This window comes from Eulemur rufifrons, unplaced genomic scaffold, assembly GCF_041146395.1.
Source record: "Eulemur rufifrons isolate Redbay unplaced genomic scaffold, OSU_ERuf_1 scaffold_97, whole genome shotgun sequence".
NCBI lineage: Eukaryota > Metazoa > Chordata > Mammalia > Primates > Lemuridae > Eulemur > Eulemur rufifrons.
The window spans coordinates 459,621-460,306 of record NW_027182879.1 but is presented as its reverse complement, the minus strand read 5'-3'; positions in this window follow the sequence as shown (position 1 = coordinate 460,306).

Genomic DNA, 686 nt, shown 5'->3' with positions numbered 1-686 from the left:
GGCGTGGTGGTTTGTAGGCATACTAAACTCTAGTTTGGAAGAAGTGGGAGAATGATATATGGGAACGCTTACATTCACGTAGAGAAAGCAATTATGGGGTGGCGTTTTTGTAGCCATGCTAATCTCTAGTTTGGAAGAAGTTAAGGAGTAATATATAGGAAAGGGTATAGTCATAGAAACCAACTCTCGGGGGATGTTTTGTACACCTGCAAAACTCCAGTTTGGAAGTGGGGGAGAGTCATATTGGGGACCGCGTGCATTCACTCAGAGAAATCAACGATGGGATTGTGATTTGTAGGCATAGTCAACTCTAGTTTGGAAGAAGTACGAGAATCGTATATAGGAACGCTTACCTTCACGCAGAGAAAGCAACTATGGAGTGATGTTTGTATGCCTACTAAAATATAGTTTGGAGGAAGTTCGAGAGCCATATCTGGGAAGCTTACAGTCACTTAGAGAAAGCAACTCTCGGGGGTGTTTCGTAGGCCTGCTAAACTCTATTTTCAATGAAGTGTTAGAATAATATATGGGAACTCAGTGAAAGCAACGTTGTGGTTGTGGTTCCTAGGCATACTAACCTGTAATTTGGAAGAAGCAAGAGAATCACATGTAGAACCGCTTACATTCCGGCACCGAATGCAACTATGGGGTGGTGTTTTGTAGGCTTGCAAAACTCTAGTTTGGAC